A 23708-nucleotide genomic window follows, 5' to 3' on the forward strand; every position below is an offset into this window, starting at 1 on the left:
GTGCAGGTAATAACCACATTCAGCAGGTTAAAGCAGGCTAATTAGGGCGTCATTGCATCAGATTTGAGTCATCACTATGGTTCCTTCAAAATGTGGATTGAGAAAGAGGGATTTTCTTTTTACATCTTTAATATGACCAAATTCGAAAACTTTTCCAGCATTTTAAATCGTGTCCATCAATAATACATTAGCTTTAATTTCAGTGGTATTTAAATTCTAATGCCTGTCTGAGAGCATCAAGTGGAAATTTAGTGCCCTCTGATGGTAAAGAGGAGTTTCTATGTCAGTAAAGCAAAGGTGAGTGACTGACTAGTGCTTGCAGCCCAGTTACATCAGAAAATATTTAGTTTCCCATTTATTTTAGCTCATTTTGTTAACAGATAACCTGATGAGTAAAAGAGCAGAATGTAAATTCATGCACATCTCCCCTATTTTTATGTGCCATCGCTGCCCGAAAGTGATGCTAACATTTGTGCATCAGTCTTTTTGGGAATGTTTTAGGAACACTGAGAGGATTTCACTCGGATGAAATGAAACTGTCCATCGTCTTTCATGAAAAAACAAACATTTAAAAAGACACCTCAGTGGTAGAACTTGCTGACTTATTTCACCCCAACAGAAGTTACTTGTTCGTAGTCTTGTAGTTGTAGCTGGCAGACTTGTTGTGGTAAATGTAATGGGGTTTTATTGACTAATAAAGAGGATTAACCAACATATCAACACACAGAGTTTGTGACCAAAGCTCACAGTATCTGGAGACAGGAGGAAGTTGCCACAAGCTACTGCTGAGAGCATATTTGAGCTCCTCCCTAACACTGCAGCACTGTGATAAGCAGCAACAGCAGCAGCAGCATCTGTGTGTTGGTGTTGCTCCAGAATGCTGTAGTGCAGCCGTAGGATAATTTAGATCCTTTCCTATTTACCTGCTCCTCACACACACCGAGACACAGCAACCACACTGTGTACTGTATTAAGAAGGGGTATGAGGAGCCTTCCCATCTTAAAGTGGTGCTGAAGCAGACACCCAGGACTTGCATGTGCATTTATACTCACAAACACATCACTGGAGACTGCATGAACAGCGACATGAATACGTGTCATACATGCAGACAAATATTCCATCAGTATCAGGAAGTGTTAATAGCTGCCAGTAAACAAAACCACAATTTTCCCTGCTATGTAAATTAGACAGTTTGACTTGGGAAATTGGCAGCTGAATGGTTGAGCACCACGTCGTCATTAAAACAGAAGCACGATCTTGTAAAGAAACGGCGCTTTTTTTTTTTTCTTGTCACCTAATGTTGAACATTAGGCCAGTCACGTGTCAGAAGTGCCACTCACTCACCATCATTTGACATGGCATTAAGTTGTGAAAAAAATAGATCTGACCTTCTTCTAGCCACTCTTGAAGCATCCAGAGTAGCTCGCAAGATGCAAAGAAAATCACGCAGTGAGGCCTGTCAAGAATATGTTATGAACACTTAAAGAACAGAGAAAACAACGCGGGCCTCCGGATATGCAAGTTAGGATGCTGACATAGATGGATGTCACAGCAGAAATGTGCCGGAGTGGGGAGAGTGGCCATAAACTGGTGATAGATGTGAGTGCCACGAGGAAGGGAATGTGATTTCAATGTACATCATCCTTCTGTTTGACAGATAGAGGTAACTTCTGCTGAGGTGCATTTAACCACACACAACGCTCTAATGTTCCCATTCTCATTTTTATTGCAAACTCAGAAAGAGAGTGCACTAAAAATTTACATATCTTTACAATAACGTCGTTAGTAACCATTGAAGGTTGAACATACGGTAAGCAGGGAATATATTTATATATATGTGTTTGTGTGTGTGTATTGATCTGCATATGACTGCAAATGTATTTCACAGCTTTTCCGCTCATTTTATGAGTTGTCATGCGTTCTACTACAGTTAAATTGTAAAAACACATACGGTGTGATTTTATTTGATAGTAATGCATTTGTAAATGTTGGTAATCTTTTAATAAATATTCACGAGCTCCTCATAAACCATCAGCTCTGCTCTTGGTATGTATATAGGAGTTGTGGTACATTTTGAGAAATGCATCGATTTGCATTGTTACTGAGAGTAAAGATGGAAAACACTTCCATATCTGCCCGTTGACAGCTTCACTTAATGTAAAAGCACTATAAAGGCTGAACACAGGGAGAAAATGTCATTCTGCTTCTGTAAAAGGTAACAGAAGCTTCCATATTTGCATGCAAACTTAAGTAAAAAAGATAGTTTACTAACTATTTCTTGGCGGGAATCTCAACTGCTTGCCTTTCAAACAGACTGTAGTGCTTTAGAGGGGCTGATAGCCAGATTTTGTTAGCCTTAGAAAAAGCAGGGGTGACTGCTTTCCCCTCCTTTATGCAAAGCAAAGCTGCACCACTGTTGGCTGCGGCTTCATATGTACGATAGACATAAGAGTGGTATCAGTCTTCACATGTAACTCTTGGCAAGAAAGCAAATACTTCCCTAATTAGTCAATACATGGATTGTGTTCAAGAGGCTCTGCAGCACTTGTGCAAAAGGCACATGGTCAAATCATCAGTGGGAGAGTTTTTTTTTTTTTTTCTCCAGAACTGAAAGAAGAACTAAAACGGCAAAGTTTTAGGAAAACAAACTTCAGGTAAAAAAATAAAAAAATAAAAAATTTATAGCCCAGAAACTCAAAAGTGATTGTTAACCACAACTGAAGCCATCAAGAACATTTTAAGCACTTTATAAAAATGTGTCTTGCTAGAAAGTTGTGTCACTAACTAATGTTTTCTTGCAGTTGAGAAACTTTTAGCACGTTTGAAAAGAAATTTTCCCCCGTGGAAAAATAAGTTGCAGCTCCGAGAGTGTTAAATATCCGCATGGTGCCAGTGTTTGCTGAGTGATGTGGATTGGATCTGATCTCAAAAAATGAGTCTTGAAGTTATTTTTCCACAACTAGCCCGAAAGTTGGCGCTCTCACAAGTTCCGCAATGTTGATAAGTTTGGACTAATTGACAGTTATTTTGAGTTAACAAGTGTTGACATATCTTACACTTCTCTCCAGAAAAATCAACACCTTTGCAGATATGGCTCAATAATCAAATCTGCTGAAGGTGTTTAATTAACCCATAAGAAAAACTGGCATCAAGTTGATTGTTAACACTCATTATTTTTTTGGATGCACACTAAGCATCTTATGTCTGCTCTGCCGACTCTGGAAATGTCCAAAATAAACAGAACTTTAGCATGCACTGTAGCACACAAACTTAGTTTACGAAATAGGGAAAACTTGGAAAGCGTTAATAGGACAACCAGGGGAAGATCTGTGAAACTGAGACCTTTGACTTCTTGCACACGAAGGTGATTATAGCACAGGAACAAACTGCATTCCAAAAGTAAAAGTGCAATGCTTATAAAAACAAGAAATAAAATCTGACAAGTCAAACTACACCCACCCAAACAATCTTAAAACTATGTCAGTCACAACATGCAATTACAGTTGGAGATGCTCCCACACAGAGCAGCTTCTGTCTACACTTAGTTTCCCATTAAACATTCAAATAGTGTATATTGTTAAACCGGCAATGAATAACAAACCGAATTGTTATGGTGCTAAAGCACACTTTTCCATTATATTCCACACTGGATAAAACAGCGACAGGCAAATCTTTAATATTCTGGAGGCTTCCTCCTATTAAATGACAGAGAAAATGGCTTCTGTGTTCATAATAGAAGGGAGGCGACTGGAGGCTTTTTCATATGACATGCCTGTACAGCTTCCATTGCACTCCCACACAAGCTGCTGCTCTCCAAACATTAATAGGAAGTCTGTAAAACTTAAAAGGTACAAAGCAGAGACCTGAGCAAACACAAGCTCATATGGCTCAAATACATCCAGGAGTCGCTCCCTCTTGGTTCCCCAGGGTCCTCGGGGCTCACAGGTTAGCTCTGCACCAATGTCACCCAGAGTTAACATGCATTAGGCTTCCCTATGCGAGTGATTCTGATCACTGGCTGTCTGTGTTAGACACTTGACAGTCTCTTGAAGTGCAGAATTTGCACTGGCATCATTTTCTGTAGTGATAACTGCACAAAGATGAAAGCCCTGCCAATGCTCTTGAGTGGAAGCTGTGATGCTTACATCTGCAAACTTATAATATTAGGTCATGCCTTTATTTGAATAGTACACCAGCAGTTGTTTTTTTCCAAAATCTTGTGCAGGGAAATGCAGTCTGCAGCTTCCTAATCTAGCCCAAACTGGGCCATGAGAGACAGCTCTCCATGTTTGGGCTGAATACCCCCAGGCAGCCGAAGACGAGTTTGTTTAGCCTAATCTCCACTGTGTGATGTGTGACTTCTTCCCCTGCTGTCGTACTCATGTAATCTGCTGTTTGTGCCGCTTTAAGTCCGGGAAGTAGCAACGGGTTGAAGCGGGAGACTACATGATGGGAACTGTCATCTCTGTCCCATCGATGGGTGCTGCCAGTATCCTGCTAATCCCCAGAGTAATCCCAGCACCACAACAGAGAAATCAGACACACCAAGGCAGGCAGGACAGCAGCCTTCTACACAGCCAACGCACCCTGCAGTGTTCATACACAAGCACATGTACACAGTGTTAACACAGTGACAGCAGCAGCCACTTTACATAAAAATTGGTTTGCACGCTTGATTGACTATTGGAGTGATGTTTACATGTCTGGACAAACACAAATGTAAGGAGGATTGTTTGACTGGAATTGAGTCACATCTTGGGTAGACAAAAAAACAAAAACCCTTCATGTCCAATCTGGGATGTGCATGCTTGAGGTCTGTGCCATATTCCTCTGTTGCCTCATTGTTTCCTGGCCTCCTTAAGCTATCCAAAATCACATAAATACAACTTATGTGTATGTCAGTGGACTGGTGGCCTGTCCAGGTCGTACTGTGTGTTTCTCCCCATGTCAGCTGGTGCATCACATGAAGCCCCCACATGACAAATGTGTAGCAAATGGATGGACGGACCATTTATTTGGCTCAGAAATGTTTTCTGTTCAACACAAGCACTCGGAACCACTCAGAGAATGCATCAAAGTTTTCAGATTATCATTATGTTTTCCACATTGTAGCAGTGGTTACTTTAAAGCGGAGGATCATGTGGATCATTCATCCGATGCAGGGAAAAAAATTCTGATGTCACCTCTTCGTGCCGTCTCACAGCTGTCTGAAATAGCACTACCCAGATGGAATCTGACTGGGTAAAAACCAGATGCTTGCTTGCTCTGTAAAAGTTGCTTCTCTCTCTATGATGCAAACATTTCCTCCTTCTCATATTTTCCTTTTTGTCTAATGAGTAGGCTTTGATGTCTCTGATGAGACAAGTAATTCTAACTGGGGGCCATCTTGACAATTCTCCAAGAAATATGTTAACAATAAAGACATAAAACAATCATAAAATCTTGACATCTAAAGATTTGTTTCCTTTTATAGCCAAAAGAAGAAGACATTTCAAGCAATTATCAGACAGTTAGTATGCCTCCGACAAAGAGCATTTGTTACAAACAAAATCTTCATGTTTTAGTAATTGCATCATTAATTTTTAGTTTGGGTATCTTAAGGAGGTTGTTGAGGAAATAAAATCAGCGATGCAGTATTCAGGCCACAATCAGCCGTAGATATCTCATAAAAGACTCATTATGTTCCCCTCATCTGTCTTGTTCATCCATCATTTATTTTATTTTTTTAGCCATGATACAGCAGCATGGTTCTATAAATGTCATTTGTGTGGCCTGCATTGTGATCCAGACTGAAATGTCTCAAGAACAATCAGATGATTTGCCAGGAAATCTCCTGCAGGCATTCATGTTCTCAAGAGAATGAATCACGATAACTTTGGAGATGCTGTGATGTTTACTCTTGCATCACAGCGAGGTTGATATTTGCCTTTGTGTCAAATTTGTCAGCAGCTGTTGGATGAACCGTCAAATGATGAGTCATCTGACTTCTCCTCCAGCAACCTCTCTGTTTTATGAAGAAGTACCTGCAAAACTAAAGACATTCCTATTAGTCTCAACTGTGCTTTGTCTTTAGTTACAATTCACTAATTTTAATATACTAACAAGTTAATTTACACCTTTGGAAATAATCATTAGACCACCTGTTTTATGAACAGAACTATCCTACATCACTGATAATTTTGTCTGAATTTTATCATAGTGGTTAAAAAGAATACAATATCATCTAAAGGACATCAAAAAAGTCTTATGATAATTGTATATATAAAATAAAATTTTTAAAAAATATGCTGTGTTTTAGGGCTGCAAGGTGGCGCGGTGGTTAGCACCGTTACCTCGCAGCTAGAAGATTCCCGGTTAGGACACCCAAGATCTTTCTGCGTGGAGTTTGTATTTTCTCCCTGTGCACCGTGGGTGCTCTCTGGGTTCTCCGGCTTCCTCCCACAGTCCAAAAACATGTGTCCCCACCACCCTAGTGAGGATTAAGCGATATACAGATAATGGATTGATAACTATGAAATTGTCCAACTTCTTGGTCACTGAAGGTCCAAAAGCATTCTTGAGTCAATGTTCCTTGGTGCATAAGCTGGACACACAAAATGTGCAGAAGATCTGAACTAAAAGAAGAAGAGAACTGCAAGATGAGGAGAAGAGAAAACAAAGAAAGAAACAAAGATACTGCCACGGTGCCTTTACTGACTGGTTTGGGATCATGAAAACAGTGTCAAAGAATGCAAAGGAGAAGCGAAAATACACACACACACACACACACACACACACACACATATACATATATCACCGTGGCGTAATAGTTATTCCTAAAGCTATATGATGTGGAACACTGTGAACCTTATACCTGTTAAACACTTGCATGTTAGCACTGACTGTGACTATGTTGACACACTGATATGTACATTATTTCTTCTGTGCCAAAAGTACACGTATCACCCAGCATAGCCCTGGACTCCTATCAGACAGAAATGCCTTGTGGCATGGCTGTAAAGGAATCCCCCCTGGAATAACTTCCTACCTTTTCCTTCTTTTGTAGAAAACAGTATAGAGGTTAAGTGGTGAAATTGATAATAGAGGACTGAGTTTGTTTTTTATGACAGCATCACTGGCTCTGTGACAGCTATAGTGGATTAAATCTCCACTACAATCCAGTTTGGGTGACAGCTGTAGAGGTCAGACAAGGAGACTAGACAGACTCTTATTTCCGTCGCTGGCAAGCTGAGAGGCCTTGACCCAAATTTAATATGTTTGCCAAAAGGACATGTACATACTCAGTATGAAGAGGTTGTTGGCTGTGCACCTAACAGTGAAAGGGAACCAAGAATAGATGATAAAGTGATGTCTAGCCGTGTCTGTAATCGGACAAGTGAACTAAAGGGCAAAGATGACAGGTTATTTAAGTGCAAGGACAGTTAAGTACAATGCAGGCGGGGAGCAGAGATATTAATCCAGTTTGAGAGTGGCCCATAAACGCCACCCAAAGGACCTATGAGGCTGATGAGGTTGATGGAGGGGTCAGCGTGAGTGAATTGCAACACCCCATTGGTTGATCATTAAGGTCATGAGGTGGACCTTGGTAGAATCAGATTGTCAAGGATGAGAGGTGCCGGGGGCAACGTTCAATAAAACATGAGAGCAATCTTCTCACCAGGAGTAAAAGTGCTCGGCAGTTCAACTCCAGGCAGCCCAAACAGATTTCCCCTGTGAGCCAAAAGCACTGCAGCTGCTCATTCACCACGGCCGGCAATCCAAGCTGCCATCAAATCGACAGCCGTTGCCAGAAATAGTGCTGGAAATTGGTCAAACTATCACACAGTATCTGACCTCTGACAAAGCTTATCTTGCACATGAAAACGTATGGAGCTGAAATGATAGTGTCTGTCTGCTCCAGCTCCTCTTTCTGCCTCATTAGTTACTGATATTGGATAGGTTATCTCAGCTTACAGCACATTTTAAGGTTGTAGCTGGCTCACCTTATCCTGAAAATGCTGCAGCAGAAAGGTTACATTTTTGTGAGAATATCACACCTGAAACTCCTTTTTAATATGATGATTAGATATGTGCTTGCTGCTGCTCCTGTGTGTTTCCTGTGTAGCAATTAAGGTGTGCCAGTGATGGCTACATCCGGAGTTTGTTCTATCGCTGAAGACTTGCTTGCTACAGGGCATGAAATGAGGAGACAGATGATAAGCTTCTCCCTCACGCTCTGGGGAACACACTCAGACATGACGGAATGAATCATGACGGGCAAAAATCTATGAGTCAGAAATGTATGTTTACACCAAGAGCGCATGATGCATTCGCAGCCACAATATGGACAACCAGTTGGTCTCTGTTTGGACACCGTCACTGGACTTCAGATTCAGGAAATTCTTTAGATGTAGTTTTATATGTATGACTATGCATTGTATCGATACAGCTTGCTGTCTGTTTTCACCTCCTGCATGCTGTTCCTTGACTTACTCTGAGTCATGTGCATGTATGTGTTTCAGTTTAGATTTAATTTATTCACATGAACTGGAGCTGTAGCCTAAGATCAGTAAGTAGTAGAGACTGTAAACATCAAACTTCCAAGTCTTCCCCTTCAGCATTCTTAAAGACACTCTGAAAGACCAGAGGGGCTGCACATCTTAAGCCCAATTTCCTTTCACTGATAGAGTGCCAAGAACCAGGAATTACCTGGCAAACTGCGATCAGGTCCAGAGGATTAACTGGAATATTCTCTTCCAAAAGTCAAACTACTTTTTTCATCTCCAGAGGGCGGTTTAGGAAAAGGCCAATGAGTGGATGTCAGAGCTCAACTTTAATTTATGTGTATTTCTTTTCATGCAAGCTCACAACAGAATGACATGCAGGCTGAGCAGTTAGTCAGCCATGTTATTAGATTTTTTTTTTTCTTACTGAGGAGGATGGTGTACACATGAGAGGTTTTAGGGCAGGCAACATGTCAATCTAACAGCAGGTGAATGGGAAGATATGACATTGTATGTAATCATGTTATGTCATACAAATGATCAGGTGAAATGTGTGAATGTCTAAATATTTAATCGGAGGAGGTGCAGCAGTGCAGCTGTGCTGCCATCTAGTGCTTCAGTGCTGCACCTCCCTGCTTGTTGAGCTTGCAGTGGGACGTAAAACGAATTCATTTCTGGACTGCTTTCATTTTCTTTTCATTTATCTCCTGTGAGGCGTGTGTGTGTGTGTCTAAGTGTGTGTGTGCGTGTGTGTGTGTGTGTGTGTGTGTGCGTGTGTGTGTGTCACTAGGGATTGCGCCTTAGTGCACACTTTTATTCAGAGTATCTTACAGTGCCTAGGAGTGCACATGTCTCCAGTAAGGGTAATCCCACAGGGAATCAAAGCTGTAGTCCTGGCATTAAACTTCACTCTGTGCATCTCTGTTAGTCTTTGATTTTTTTATTTTATTTTATTTTTTTTGCCAATGCTACTTTATATTAAAATTACAATTTGAATAAATCAACTTTTGAAGCACTTCATACCACAAATGTCCCTATAAAAACTGCTAACATTGCGTTCTGTTATTAGTTACAGGGACCCCCAAAAATGTCACTGTTACAGGAATAGTTCAGCATGCTGTGAAATGGGCATTTTCTACTTTTTGCAGTGAGTTATGAAAGAAAATAAATGTCATTCTCATAATTGTAAATATGAAACTTAAGCTAGTTTTCTAAGCTTAGCATAAAGACTGGAGACTGGGGAACCAGGTGTGTGCAGTAACCAAAATCCACCAACCAGCACCGCTAAATTTATCTTTAAACTTGTAATGTCTAGTTTGTTCACTCAAATGTTTCTTGAAAAAAGACGTATTAAAAGGTCAAGTTGTGGTTTTGTGAAGGATTAGATGAAAGAGAAATTCTTGGTTGGAAGCATTGACTTAAAATCTTTTACCCACAGGGATGAGCGGCATGAGGAGAAAGTCACTGTGCCCAGCTGAGGAACAGTTCAGCCCTGGGGAGCTCTGTAGGGGTGAAGGCACCAACCATGAACTGCAACGTCCTCTGCTTGTGTCCCAACAGTGCCCTTCATTCTCTCACCCTCATTTTTTGTTGTCTGCTAGTAGGCAGATGTTGTTTTCTTTGGACAAAGTCAGACAAGCTGTTACTTTTATTCCTATGTATTTGCTAACTAAGCAATCAAACTTTGGGCTGTAGCCTAACAGTTACTAAAGAGATTCCTAACACATCAAGCTACTCCTTTAACATTTGAATTTCACTCCTTTGATAATCACAAATAAAAAGTAATTCTCCTACACTGTATTGGGGTGGTGGAAGAAATCTGAGAAATGTCAAAACCTTGACGAAACGATTGCTTCATACCCATATGAATAAATGAGAAAATAAGCCTTCTTATATTTTAGGTTTTTAGGTCACTTTTAGGAACTATTTAATTATTGTGTTGGTCACCAAACAATTCAAACAATGCAATTCTCCCTTTAACTACACAACTCTCTTAATCCGTGTTTACACATGAGCATACCATCGCCTACAGTACTGTCTCAAAAGTGAGAAGAAAATTTAATAGCATTTTGCCAAGTCTGTCTGTTTTGTGGAATTGCATTGGAAACAGTACATTACAGCCACTAACCACTTAATAGCAGTAGACTGTATATAACAGAAATCATTAGCTCAATACTTACTGCTTAACATCCTCACAATTGTATTATTTTGGGTGTTATTTAACAAGCTGCCCAACAAAACTACGTTGTAGGTCATTAACGGTTATGGTGGCAAGAAGTCCTTTATTGGACCTGGAGTAGGAAATTCTTTTGTCACTTCAGGTGATACAGATGTCACCTGGAGTTTTGTTATCGCTCCGCCGTCCTCCACAGGCTGCTGTTGTACTGTGGCTCTGCCCTGTGATTGACTGTGTATGCAGCAGGACGAGCCACACCAGGACAGAGCCACTTATCACTCCAGGAGCAATGGATGATCCAGGAACAGAGATGCAGCCTGGACCGCACACTGTGTCATCTGTCAGCCGGCCGCGTAGGTGAACCGGAGGATGAGAGGAGATGAGCAGAACTGAGATTTAGAGCCGGCCCTCCTCACATTATCTCCCCTCACACCATTGCTCATGTTGCGAAACTTCCTGGAGCTAAGAGCCCCCTGGAACAGACTTTACAACCAGGGGAATAAAGGGACAGCTGAAGGATGAGGGGAGGCATGTAACACCATCGGGTGCACGCTGTTATGGTTGTATTTCCAATGAAAATTAGACTCCGACGCAATGAGTATCAGGGGATTTGTCTTGTCAGGACTGATGCAAGGACATATTGACAACTCTGCACCAATGCCAGCTTGACAAATGTCAGAACATTTATCCTCAAGCAGACGAGGTTACATTTTGATTATAAACTCTCCCTTCACCCTTATCCTTAACCTCCTCTGTTCTACAGTATAAGACTGCTAAAGCTGTGATTGAGTCAATGGATTCCCATCCTAGGGGATTAAATAATTTCATTCCACATCTGCATCAAAATAAATTATAAACTGACTCAGCTAAGGATCCGAACGCATAAAAAATAAGCTCTTTCTATAATTGTGTGCATGTGCAGCTCAGTCAGCTGTTCAGTGTGCTGTTTGTGAGGCAGCGAGCCACGCACAGACACATCTTTCCATCCAGTGAAAGCAGAGGGAGGGATGGTGCATTCAGTGAAGCTGACAGGTACCTACCTCTGATTCAGTGTGATTTATTTCCACCCAGAGCTTGGACGCGGCCAGTGCATCGGCAGGTCAATTTGGTTTGGGTAGAAGAGGAGTTCTCTGATTGATAGAGAGGGGGCCAGCCATGTTCTCCACGCTCGGCTCCCCCTCCATCAGGGCCCCTGCTATGGCCGATTAATCCTTCGTACACAGACCAGAGGCTCTGGCAAGGATTTTGTGTGTGTTTGTGTGAGCCTCCAAATCTGACCTAAGACTGCCTCCTCCTGGAAGCAAGCTGTTGTGTGGCTCGTTTTGGCAGGAGTGTGTGTTGTTAGTTTGAACTTTTTGGAATATTTCCATGAGACAAGACCAACAAAAATATCTGGAAGCCTCCATCACGGACTCATTTTTCAAGATCCTGCAGAAATGATAAATATTCCAACAGCGGTATCACCACTAGATGGCACCATCAGCTAAAAAAAATATGATAGTCTTTTTAATTACTATAAAACAGATGGGGCTGCAAGGTGGCGCAGTAGCACTGTTGCCTCGCAGCAATAAGGTTGCCAGTTCGCATCCCGGGTGGAGGCACCGGAATCTTTCTGCGTGGAGTTTCCATGTTCTCCCCGTGCAGCGTGGGTTCTCTCCGGGTTCTCCAGCTTCCTCCCACACAGTCCAAAAACATGTTGAGGTTAACTGGTGATTCTAAATTGTCCATAGGTGTGAATGTGAGTGTGCTTGGTTGTCTGTCTCTAAGTGTGGCCCTGTGATAGACTAGCGACCTGTCCAGGGTGTCCCTTGCCTTTGCCCTAAGTCAACTGGGATAGGCTCCAGCCCCCCCTCCCACGACCCTTGTGAGGATTAAGCGGTGTATAGATAATGCATGGATCGGATAAAACAGATGATTGAAACCTTTACTCTCCTCAATAATCTCATGGTTGCTGCACAATTGAGAAAAACCTTGCTGATACTAGGCTGCAGCTCCAACCTTTGCTTCTGTTGTCTCAGTGGACACACATCAGGCATTCTTAACTATTTTCTTTCCCTTCACCTAAATCAGTGGTTTCAAACCTGTCAAATGTTCATGTAGGCACCTCTGTCACATAAATCACAGATTATTTTATTCACTCATTTCAGCTGTCGGTGTTAGGAGTCTTAAGATACATTTGTAGATTTACAGATAAATGAAAATTTTACATTTCACTAACAAGTTCAGTTATTTCAGTAGGTTAGTCAGTGAATACAGAAAAGGCATGTAGCCATTTCGTTATTACATCTAGCTATTTCAGCCATGTATTCATTTTTTTTTTTTTTTTTACTGTAAACCCATTACTTTTATTTCAGCTTTCTAGTTTGACTGTGTGTTCATTGCTTTTATTGATGTATCTTAAGAGCGTGCTACCTAATTTGAACATTTTGGCCTTTCATCCATTATTGTTACATCTTCCGATCTATTTTTCATACACTGCTAGTTGAAACATGCTGTTCAGATGTTTAAGCTGACTTAACATGCGGACATATTCCTAATCAACTTGTCCATTCTATTTTACCAATTTCTTTTTGAGCTACTCCACCATCTTCTACCCATGAGCAGCACCCCCTGGGGTACAAGTACCCTGGTCGGAAATCACTGATCTAAATGTCAGCCTCACTGTGGTTTTCATATATGCAATCAATAAAACAAAATTATTCCCCCTTGCTCCCACAAAACTACTCTGTAGTCTCAAAAGCACGAAGGAGAGCAAAGAGCTGCTGACTCGCTCCTTTATCAGTCACAACAGCGTAGCCAGCCCGCTCCCTGCAGCTCACTTCAATCCCGCTCTCCTAGTGCCTTCTCTTAGTGCACACCCTGAGCCTGGATGTGTTGGATGAGACTTAACAGACCCTCTGCCCCTCACAACTTCAAGGCTCAGTTTGGTCAAAGTGCTGCCTGATGTCCCACTGACCCAGCCCACCTTTGAGTATCTGTCCAAGGCCTCCCTTTTTGTGTGAACCCCCCTCCCCCCCAAATGCTTTTTATCCCTTTATCCAGGCATGAGATCAGAATTCCAGATCAGGATTAGGGTCAGTATCAGGATCAGTTGTATCAGATATCTATTGAGGCATATCTCTCCATTTTTCTTTCTCCTCTCTGGCTTTGCTGGTCCACCAAAAGATGTTTTATCTTGTGTTCTCCTTCTCCTCTCTCCTGGAGATGAGTGACACATCAGAGATAGCCTTCAACTAATCCCATCCTTTATGCTCTGTGAAAGTAAGTTGCGAGCCTGTAGCCCTTTCACACTTTATTTGTTGTCGTTTGAAATCATACTTAATGTCATGCTCGACGTCAGACGAGGGAGCTCGGTGCCTTTTTAAATTTCACTCACTCAGTGATGTACCACTCCGAAAAGAGAAGAAACTTTAAACATCAAAGCAAGACAAGAATTCTTGCAGTCAAACTGTTGGTTATTGTTGGAGCTGCTCCAGGAAATAGTTGATGAATGCACTGGCAGTGTGCCTTTCAAGACAGCATTGTTTTTTGGTTGGAGAGTTCTGAGCTTCCCACACTGCTGTCATTATGTGGACTCCAGACACAAAGGCAAGATTATTTACAAGGAAGTGATGATCTTGTTCCTATCTCTGCAGCATCCGTGTGAACTCCTCGGGAAGATAATCTCACTATTAATATACTGCTTTGGTTGAATGAATCTTGACTTGCTGTCACTGTCTGAGCCGTGTGTGCGCTCATCCCCCCCAGCAGGTGGTGCAGGAGAGCCGACGTTCCCCCCAGACGGCAGCTCGCATGAAGTTGGAGACTGGATAGGAGACCTCTCCCCAGAGCTTTACCTGACCTCCCATTCCCCTCTGCTGCACACACCTTGTCAGCAGGTTGGGCCTTATCTCTCTCTGGCTGAACTGAGCCATTGAGCTCACACTTGACCTTGTCATTATCTTGTACCTGGCTTTGTTTCTACTCTACTTTCTCCCTTTTGTGTGCTTCCTGACTTTCCCTTTCCACGCTGTTTGAACAAAGATAAGAACAGAGTCTATTTACTGTGCCCTGACGCTCCCCCCGCCAACCACACACACACACACACACACACACACACACACACACACACACACACACACACNCACACACACACACACACACACACACACACACACACACACACACACACACACACACACATGCACTCCCCTCTGTCTCTCCCTCTTTTGTTTATGAAAGAAGCCTTGTGTTTATTACAAAGCGAGGCCCTGACCATGACCTTCCATGGCGGTTTGAGGTGTGCTCATCGACACTAAAAGTCTTCTTTCTCTCATTTGCAGCATAGAGGAAGGCCACAGGATCAAACTTTTCATCTAAGGTACAAAGCATATTTACCTTTACACGGATGCTCTTCCTGTTAAACATTATACACAGACGTCATACAACACAGACTATAAAGAAAACTAGAAAGAGGAGGAACGCTTAAGCCATTAATCCACCACTTATGTGCAGTGTACAGCCCAAATAAAGTGGAAAAATAGCATTTGAAGTGCACCGTAGTGAACCCTGTTTCATGATGAGTGATGAGAATAGACTGTGATTATAGTCAGGCAGCTTTAACTGTAAAATGTGTCTTCCGTTAAATGAATAGTTTGACATTTTGGAAAATGCACTCATTCACTTTCTTGCTGGGAGATAGATGAAAAGGTCGATACGACCATCATATTTGTCCATTAAATAAAGCTACAGCCGTGAGCTGAAAGTTGGCTTATCAGGTTCTGTGCAATTGCAAATTGTCTTTGAAACTTTCCTCCCTGTTGAGCTAACTGGCTGCTGGCTCCAGCCTCGTACTGAATAGGAAGATATGACAGTGGTATCGATCATCTTATCAAACTCCTGGCAAAATGCTCACAAGCCTTTCCCAAAATGTCAGACTGTTCCTTCGCTAGATGATATACAGCATTACTGTTGTTGAAAGCCTCTGTAATGATTTAAGACACCGAAGTGACATCTGCGATTATGGAAACAAGAATGGTAAGCTGTGGTTCATATTGCTTTAGTTTTATGCATATGTATTACATGTGTCTGTCTGCATATTGAACATTTTGTCCTGATAGGAACAGCTCTCAGTGCATCAAGTGGGAAATGTACTCTCTCAATATTAAAGATTAAAGATGATTACATTTGAAAATATTACATGCAGAAGATCACACAGCAAAGTAAGAATGCGCTACATTCTATAGTTTTGTGGAAAAGCAAACTATTTTCATTGTGCACTGAACCAAGCAGCAGACATTGCTTTAATTTTTTCATATTTTATTTTTAACAGTATTCTTCTGACATCAAATGACTGAGGGAGTACTGTGATGGTGGTTTAGGAGCTCGTTCTCGCTGAAACTGAGGGATGTGGTTGAGTTTCAAAGTCGCTTTTGGAATTACAATACATATGCTACCCATAAAGCAAGTCTCAATATATCTGTCCATCAAAACGTTCACTGACAGCGTGAGGAGAGAGTGTGCTCGCCTTTGATTTTAATGCTAAGAGCATAATTTATGTAAGATGTTTGAATGGTTTTTTGAGTAAGAATAGATTAAAGGAAGTTTCATGTTTGAGGAGCCAAAAAAGTGCCTGCAAAGCAGTGTTTTTAAAACTCCTGGGGCTGCAGGAGGGTTGATGAACAGGGCGGGTGCAAATGGTGATTAGCTCAAGCCATTTATTGCGCTAACAAAACAGTTTGCCAATCACAGCCATCCCATGAGTTTTCCTTCCTCTTTTTGTTTTTTTTTAAACGTAAATATGAAAGACCTTGTCCCGACAGTGACTTCAAACGTGGCAGCAGCAGGCCCCATACCAGGCCATGGCGTCTCCCTGAGCCCTTCCCCTCCACACATCAAACCCCAGCTGACAAAAGCAGCTCTAGGTGGCATAATGAGACGTACCGCTCCTTTCAACTATGTGTGAAGTGTGACATTCTCTGTCTTCTTGTGTCATGTGTTGACACTGTGGCCTGTGTGTGTGAGGAGTTGACCGGACAGTCCAGACAGCCTTCTTCCCCTTGGACACTAGCCACCGAGGGCAGCATCAAAGCCCTGCGAGTTCCTTAGGTCAACAGTCAGGGCCGTGTACACACTCACTCACACACACACACACACCTACACACCCACCCACACACACACAGCTGACACAAAGAGAAAGCAGAGTGGTTTTGGTGTGGCCCTCCCCGCTGCAGCTTCCTCGAGACCCAAGATTGTTTTATGTGTGTCCAGAGGAAGGCCTGCAGACTAAAACATCCACTGATAACTCACTTTTCATGAATCCTTCTTGGGAGGCGCTACTGGTGAACTGTAAAATAGTTTCAGGTCTACATTTCATGCACTCTGTATCAGATAGGAGATACCAGGAGGCATGCTCCTGTCTTGTGACTGACTCTCTGGTATTTTTGGAGGTGATGAAGGCCATTATCAGTGGATTAACAGAAACTAAGATGGTGGGGGCGCACTCGCAGTGTTGGAACATACTGCCCTAATTCTCCCTTGCCTGTATTCCATGTATTACCCTTGTCCACCGGCCAGCAGATAAGATCCCTCGGAGAGACAGAAGCTATGCAACCATGCCCTGCACCTCTCATATGACCGCGATGTTTGAGCCAAAAGTAATGAGCAGGTTCAATAAGCTGCAAGAGGCCTGCATGCTTCAATCCACAGACAACTTTTTTTTTTATTTTATTTTTTTTAAATGGAGGAAATCTGGATTCTGAATCCTCCAGTGGCACATAAAGTAGCATTCAACATGTCACAGCACAGCCAAAAAAACAAAGATTGCTTCCTGGAGGAACACACACAACAGCTGCATTCATATTCAGCCACTATTCATCCCGATTCATAGCATAATACAATTGGACAGGTGGATTGATAATCTAATATGTCTTAGTGGGGTTTTTTTTTTTTGTGTGTGTGTGTGTGTGTGTTTTTTTATCCTATTCCTCTCACTTTTCAAATACTTTACTCGGAGCCCGAGGGTGTGAGCCATCCCGTTTTCTATGGCTGCCGAATTACCTCAGAGCGCACAGTGCCGAGCTCGCTGCCAGAGAGGGAGGCGAGTATTGTTTTCATGACAGAGATCAATGGGTGGGTGAATGTGCTTTAATTCTGCAGGAGCTCCTCTCCCAGGCTAATAAATGCAAGCCTCCCTGCTGACTGGGCTGTCGTGCTGAGCCCAGCGGGGGTCAGCCTTTTTGTGTTCCTGTGCCCAAATTATGGAACCATCAATACACTCCCTGGAACCAGTCAATAGAAACCCGCTTTGTGGCCGAGGGGAGACCAACTTCAAGGCTGATCAAAAAAAAAAAAAAAAGCCTAAGCTCTGACACATTTAACAAATAAGATCAGGATGAGAATGTACGTATATGTTATACATTTAAAACGCTGAATTAGTTGTGCAACAGTTAATGGGTGTGTCTCGTCAAAAAGGGATTTGTCCAGCTGAACCTGTTTACCTGTAAAATATTTTGTTGGTAATTATTTACATGCTATAAATTGTTTAGCACTGTGCAGCAGGCAGTTCGCTGTGTGAATCATTTCAGTTGTTTAGGGAGTACAATGGAGATATGGTTCAAATCGAGGCTGTAAACAAAAAAAAAATAAAACAAGACTTGCTAGTTTTAAAAAAATCACAATTAATAAAGTTTCTTTCGAACAAGTATTTGCTTTTGAGGATCCCTCAAACACGGTTTCTCAACAAAATACTCCATTTCTGTTTCCTGAACCAGAGGTTGTGACACACTTTCCTTTGACAATGCAGAGGCAATGAAAACTGTTGTCATGCATGAGTGTGTTTCCATACTGCCTTACTGCTGCTTGTAGCATCAAGTGAATTATTAAGTATTCAGCTTCAAAAAGCTTGTAAAACTCTGTCCTCCTCAAAATCTGAAACTTTTTTCTCCCTTTCTCCCCTTTTCTCTCCTTCTTTTATTTTCGTCGGCTTCTCAAACATCAAGTTGTCTCCGGATTTTCAAACGGGTTGAAAAATAAGAGTTTCCCCAGCTTGCAAGCGCATTCAAAGGGCGCGTTCTTCAGATGTGCCACCTTGCAGCGTGGTGGTGGCTGTGCAGGAACAGGATCATTCAGATATGCTAATGGATCAGCGGGGTAGCTCCAAGCGCGGCTTACCCCGCTTTAAAAGACAGCTGCCTTCTCCCTTTCTTTTCATGCCCTACTCTCAGCCTGCCTCTCTCTTTCCCACTCTACATTGATAGCAGGTTGAAATTTAATAACCATTAAATTTCTACTAATTAGACAGATAGAGCAATTAGCCGGGTGCATGTAAATCCAGGTTGTGAAATATGTTGGACAAAGAGAGTTCAGAGGATGAGTTTGGGCAGTCGCTGAACGCAGCTGAGGTTAGTGTCGGCACAGTGTAATGATATCATGCTCAATGCGGAGAGCTGCAGATAATAGAGCCAGTGCCCACCGGCCCTCCCCTCGGTAAAGTGGCCCTCTGTGTCAGTGCCTGTGTATTAGCCGTTGGCTCTGCCGCCGTCCCACACTCTCCTGGGCTATCTATTCTCTCCAGCCAGAGTCATGCTGCGCAGGAATCCTGGGTGATTGGGTTTCTTTCAGGGGCCTTATAGTCAGTCATAAATCGGAGGGGATCCTGCCCGGCCCCTCGCTCTCGCCCCTAACCCTGGCTCCAGCTGGCAGGGGACGATTGTTGGAGAGCCGAGGTCACTGCAGGGTCACTCTCTGTGGCGTTTCTTAACTCCCCTTGCCTATTTTTTTTCTACCCCTCCTCTTCACTGTTTCCCCCCCTTTTTTCTCTGTCTCCCGGCTGAGGTTGCTAGGGTTTGGTATTTGCTTTTTAAGACCATGTTGTAATTACAGAGGAGCTCTACTCCCCTTGCCGCCTCTGGCTCTCTCTCCTCTCTCTCTCTCTCTTTTTTTTTTTATCACTGCTGATTGGTGGTAAGAAGCACTGGGGCCATCTCACCCCCCACAACAGGCTTTTGTGCTGCCTCTTCCCTGGGTACACACAGAACTGATTCATTCACATCTCCTAACCTTTACAGAAGTAGAAAAAGAGGGTGGCCTCCTCACCCCAATCGGACAGCAACTAAAGGAGTGGAGGTGGGAGTCACCTACAAAGAGGAAATGGGTGCAGATTTGACAGCGTTTGTCTGCAGTCGCTGCAAAACAAACTCTAGAAAGACAGGAAATATCAGTAAAAGTGTGCCTACAGCTCATAGTTAACATGTCAGTAAAATGTTCTAACTGCAACAAATCAGGTTGCCACAGACTCAGGTCACGTTTCTTTCCAGTGTGAGCCAATGGCTGCTTGCTGTTTTAGGAGGACGAGTCTGTGTTTGCTGTTTAAGCAGCACTGCACCACAGAGAACATCAGACACAGCCCTGAACTGTCTTTTCTGTGGGATTGCACCCCTCTGCCAACATCTGGGACCATAAACCAAGATCAAAAAGTGACAGCAAAAACAATACCGCAATGTCAACAAACAATCATGCCATTGGACAATAAGTGGAGGAGGAGTCGCCTTGAACCACAGTTTGGCCGCGGGGGTCCTCACAAAGAAGATGAGAGCAGTCACTAAACTATCTGCCTGCCTTAGAGCTGGCTCTTTGGATTTCATTTGAAATATTACAAAAACAGGTTGTACGTGCAAACTGCAAAACAATTTAGGACAGAGATCTAACATTTACAACATTCACTGTAGCTTCTGCACAAACTCTCCCATACAGAAGCCCAAGATGCAGCAGCTTCATAAATATATACTGTAAGTATAACCTATTGAAACACAGTCTGGAACTAAATGATTATATCCGCATCACAAATCCTTTAGAATGAGTGAAGAATTTGATGCTATGCAGAGGAGTGTCTTTCCCCTAACACACTTCAAAGCAAACAGAACCAAAATATCACAAAAATGCGTACAGTGTATAGCTATAGAAGCATGGCTTCTCTTTCATGTGTATGGAAAAGTGCCACAAACTAAGCATTGTTCCCTGTGAAATAGGATGCAGGCTTGGAAAAGCCATTGTTCTATTTCAGTTTGCTTGAATCTCCTCTGTTGCATGCTGGCTCGCTGCTTCACCATTCTGACTTCTGACAAACAGCATCTGCACCAGAGACGCCACTTCCTCCCACGAGGCAGATGGGAACAAACCCAGTATAATCACTTCAAATAAACAGGACGCCATTAATTGTTTGCCCCATCAATTGAAGTATATCCCCTGGTATTCAACGAGAATTTGATTAATCATTTTAATGATTTGACTTATTGGATGCCAATGAGTAGAGATGAAATGTCTGGCAAGAAACAAATCGCTGGTTGAAGCCTGCATTACTCTGCAGAGGCCAGGCGTATTCATAACTATAGACTGTCAATCTATATAAACTTAAGGTCTCACATAACTGCAGGTAACTATGAAGAGCTAAAGTGAAACCAAACCAGAACTTGCGTATTTTGTTCAAGAAAATCTATATGATATTAGCTTTGACTGCTAACAACTAAAACTCCATAACATAAAGATACTCAACATGTCTTATGTCTTGTGGTTCGTTCTTAATTTTTAGATAAAGACATTAAAAGACTAACAGATTTGGACTTTAACAAATGTCACTTCCCACTTCACTGCAGCACAAATGTCACCAGCTTGACAACACAGACATTTCCATGGGCACTTAGAGGCACTGAGGCTAGTTCAGACATGTCTCACACAGCACAGATTACAGCAGAAAAGCTGGAAAGATAGCACCAGGAAAAAAGATTAAGTTGATATTGCAAGCCAGGTTTCCATCCAAATGTAGAATGAATTTCCAGAAAATAAAAAAGAGGCAGAAAACATGATCTTTGTCGATGTATTTCTCTGTAAAAGGTTTCAGTTTTCCTGTTTTTTAGTGTTACACATCGATGATTACACAGGGGTCTGCTGGGGTGAATTTCAGCGACAGAGTTGGTACACAAGGCTCTGAGCTGACACCTGCATAGCCTCAAGTTTTTCTTTTAGGCAGCAATCTCTAAGGATGAAAAATGGATAATGAAGACTGCAATTCCCTGAATGGCTGGCTTCAAGAGCAAATTAGCTCTTATAGACACCCACGTAAAAATGTCCAACTTTACAGCTGAAATAAACATGTTTAGAGCCTGGTAGACAAAACGCTTTCAGTATCTTTACCTAAAGTCCCCTTAATGACCACTGCGCAACAGGGGAATTTTTATATGCTTCTACTATTTAACTTGTATTAGGGCTTAAAAAGAATTCAGTGAACATACTAAATATAAACACACTTCCCCTGTTAGCTGTGCTACCTTAAACACAAGGTCTATGGCTCGTAAAACTGTCTCAGAATTACGTTGCCCCAATTTGTTAGCGTTCTTTAACCCACCTAGATTCAACATTAGAGGTGATGGATTTGCAGTTGTTAAACATATTTCAATTGTACCCTCCTCTCAGTGGACAAACTTCTCAGTTTTAAAGCACTGATGTTCAAAATCAACCTTGATATCCCTGTGTGCTGCATTATTTATCACCCTCCTTCAACTAGTGGTAGTTTGTTACTCAAATTTTCGGATTTTATTTCTTCTGTTGTTCTTAGTCATGACTAATATTGTTTTTTGGGGCTTTTTGTCGTCTTTTACAGTTTAGTTGTTTTGGGTTTTTTTACCGCTTTGTATATTTTGATGTTTAAAAAAGTACCTTGTAACTCCTGTTTTGAAAGGTATTATAGAAATAGGAAATTTTGAAATTTATTATCAATATAATTTTTATTGTCATTAAAGTGATGCGTAATAAATGGCGTGGCTACTTTGAGTGACCAGTTGGTTCTCTCATAGGACAGCCCATGGCCCACCTCAACTCAGCTCTGCTACTACTCACACACTTACCCAAGAATTTGGAGGCATCATGAACCGCCAAAATGCCAGTGACCAGAAGCAGCGCACTGAGTTTCAAGACCGTTTTGAGAAAAATCTATGAAGTTGAGTGACAGAAAGTTTGTCACCAGAAGGTGTGCAGTACATGAAGTCCTATCAAGACGTTTGCATACCATCCAGCTTTTTGGCCACTACATTAGAAGAGCACCAACAGCACATTGTTGGTGGTCTCCCTGATCAAATACATTGACGCTGATCTGCTGAGCATGTATGAAACATCTCCTCCAATATAATCTATAATCAGGACCCGAGGCTCGTATTTGTCTTTATACATCGACAGTTATAAAAGTACGCGAGGGTCCACAAAACACAAGTTTCATTATCTCAGACTAAATGCAAGTCTCTGTCCGCATAGTCACTATTACAGGGATGCCAACTGCACATGCAGTGGAACACATAGACACTGATCTTCTGCACACGTATGAGACACGTCCTCTAAGCAAACTGGAAAGTTGTATAATAATTACATGAATAACAACTACACTTACGTAAGAGCTCGCAAGTAAGTGTAAACAGATCCTTAATCTCTTCAGTGGAAGGGAGGCTTCAAGTAGACATTACTTACATCAGCCTTTTACATGTTTGTTTTTATCATTACACTGGCTTTTCGTCCTCCATCTAGACATGGATTAAAGCCAATTACAGTGATATGTATGCTAGAGCTGTTTATTTTATTTATTTGGATGCTAAAAATGTGTCATTGTTTATTTTGTTAAACTTTTGTTCAACAGCTTATAGAGAGTAAAGTAGAAGATACTACTTTATTGAAAATATAAACAAGAATCCTTCATGTGTTTTTTAGAAGCATAAATGAAACAAATGTCGAATTAGAGATTTCACTGGATTACAGAATCTTGCTAAACAGAAGTTAACCATGACATCAGGACTTTATCTCTCTATGTTCTGTACAAACATGTCTGTAAAGTAAAATGATACAATAAAATGCATGTAAGGATGCCAACAAGTGATGCTATCCTCATATTTCTGACCTAAAACAACAGTATCACACGTTACATCTCACAACGGACTGCATTCAAGAGTGACATTCGTGCAAAGCAGATATCACTAACACATATCAGACATCAGCGTGCAGCCAAATGTCAACAGACGTAAACTAACAC

This window comes from Stegastes partitus, unplaced genomic scaffold (assembly GCF_000690725.1).
Source record: "Stegastes partitus isolate 25-593 unplaced genomic scaffold, Stegastes_partitus-1.0.2 Scaffold44, whole genome shotgun sequence".
Lineage (NCBI taxonomy): Eukaryota > Metazoa > Chordata > Actinopteri > Pomacentridae > Stegastes > Stegastes partitus.